This window comes from Scylla paramamosain, chromosome 1 (assembly GCF_035594125.1).
Source record: "Scylla paramamosain isolate STU-SP2022 chromosome 1, ASM3559412v1, whole genome shotgun sequence".
NCBI lineage: Eukaryota > Metazoa > Arthropoda > Malacostraca > Decapoda > Portunidae > Scylla > Scylla paramamosain.
The window spans coordinates 20,718,232-20,721,006 of NC_087151.1; positions in this window are offsets into that span (position 1 = coordinate 20,718,232).

Below are 2,775 nucleotides of genomic sequence, written 5' to 3' on the forward strand. Positions count from 1 at the left end.
TTTTTTAGCTAATTACGTACCAAAACGCTAAAATGGGTGCAAAAAAAAAAAACAACACATTATGCAGAAACATAAAAACATTAACAAAAAAGAGGTATTTTGAGTCTTTTTAGCTTGTTACGTATAAAAACGCCAAAAAAGCATGGAAGATACACTATAAAGGGAAAATGAAAGGATCTTACAGGAGACGTGTATTATGAGTGTTGTTGAGCTTCTTAGATACCAAAACACTAAAACGCATAAATAGCACTTTATATGGAGAAACAGAATAACATTACAAAAAATGGATCTTTTCAGTGTGTTTCACATTATTAGGTACCAAACGCGAAAATGCATGCAACGCACATAATATGGGGAAAAGAAACTACATTTCCAGAAATATGTCTTTTGAGTGTTTATGGGCATATTAGGTAATAAATAAAAAAATAAAAAATCATAGAAAGCACCTTATATGGGAAAACATATCAAATAAAAAAAAAAGTGTATTTTGAATGTTTTGAGGTACGCACCAAGGCGGTAAAACGCAGCTAAAACACAATTTATAAACACGATAATTTCATCAAAAACGTGTGTTTTTAATTTATTTTTATTTTTTTTTGTGCTTGTTATGTAGAAAATGGCAAAATGCATGCAAAGTACTCTATATGGGGAAACGAAAAGACATAACGAGAAACCTGTATTATATGAGTTTTTGAGCACTCTATAAAGAGAAACAGAACGACATTACCAAAAAACGAGTATTTTGAGTTCACATTCTTAGGTAACAAATGACTAAAATACATGCAAAGCTCTCTATAAAGAGAAACCAAGCGACATTACAAAAAACGTGTCTTTTGAGTGTTTTAAGCATGTTAGGCACCAAAACACTAAAAAGCATGGAAATCACACTACATGGAAATAAAAGAAAAAAATAAAACTTTACTGAAAACGTATCTTTTGAGTTCTTTCTTTTTTCTTTCCATGTACCAAAACGCTTAAACGCATGCAAAACACTCTTTATTGTTAATCAGAAAAAAAAAAAAAAATAACAAAAAAAGGTTTTTGAATGTTTTTGAGCTTGTTACATTGAAAAACGCCAAAATGCATGCAAAATACTCTGTATGGGAAAACTAAAAATGTATTACCAGATACGTGTATTACCTGTTTTTTTTTTTAGCTTTTTTAGGTACCAAAACGCTAAAACATGTTAATAGCACTCTATATGGAGAAACAACATCATTACCCCAAAAAAAAATAATATTTTGAGCAAAACATTCAATATATAAATACAAATAATTACCGAAAACGTGCATTTTGAGTGTTTCTCAGCTTCTTATGTACCAAAACGCTAAAATATATATTTTGTTTTTCCTTTATGGAAAAAGCTTACCAAACCAAAACATTACCAAAAAACTTTTTTTTTGTGTGTGTTTTTGAGCTATTTACGTACCAAAATGCAAAAACGGATGTAAAACGTTATGTGTTTTAAGAAACACAATAGATTTACCGAAAACGTATATTTTGAGCACTTATGGGTGTGTTACGGAGAAAAAATGCCAAAATGCATGGAAATGAATCTAAGCTCCTTAGAATTACATTACCAAAAACGTGCATTTTCAGTGTTTTCATATTGTTAGGTACCAAAACGCCAAAATATATATATATATATATATATATATATATATATATATATATATATATATATATATATATATATATATATATATATATATATATATATATATATATATATATATATATATATATATATATATATATATATATATATATATATATATATATATATATATATATATATATATATATATATATATATATATATATATATATTGAAGGATAAGCGTCTTGAGACCTCCCTCTTGAAGGAATTCAAGTCATAGGAAGTGGAAATACAGAAGCAGGCAGGGAGTTCCAGAGTTTACCAGAGAAAGGGATAAATGATTGAGAATACTGGTTAACACTTGCATTAGAAAGGTGTACAGAATAGAGGTGAGAGAAAGAAAGTCTTGTGCAGCGAAGCCACAGGAGGAGGAGAGGCATGCAGTTGGCAAGATCAAAAGAGCAATTAGCATGAAAATAGCGGTAGAAGATAGATAGAGATGCAACATTGCGGCGATGAGAGAGAGACTGAAGACAGTCAGTTAGAGGAGATTCCACCCTGTCTAGGCATGGAAAGCTTCCTGTATGGGGAAACAAAAGAACTTTACCAGAAACGTGTCTTTTGAGTGTTTTGGAGCATGTTAGACACCAAAATGCTAAAAAAAGCATGGAAATCTCCCTATATATTAGTTCAAAATATTAAATACATGTTTTTTTTCTTTTATTATTCTTTTTCAACCTCTTATGTACCAAAACGCTGAAACACATGCAAAACACCCTTTATAACTAAACAAAGTAACTTTTCCAAAAACAGTGTTTTGGGCTTGTTATATTATAAAATGTCAAAATGCATGGAAAATACACTATGGGGAAACGAAAAGATTTTACAAGAAAGTAATCTTATGATCGTTTTTGAGCTTCTTAGGTATCAAATGGGAAAATGCGTTAATATCACTCGATATGGAGAAAGAGAACAACTTTACCAAAAACGTGAATTTTCGGTGGTTTTAACATTGTTTGATACCAAAACGCCAAGATGGTACAAAGCTTCTCCATGTATGGAAAAACAAAACGACAGTGGAAGAAATGTTTTTTTTTAGTATTTTCTGCATGTTAGTCACCAAAATTCTAAGAAACATGGAAAGCATCCTATATTGGGAAAAGAAACGAGACTTC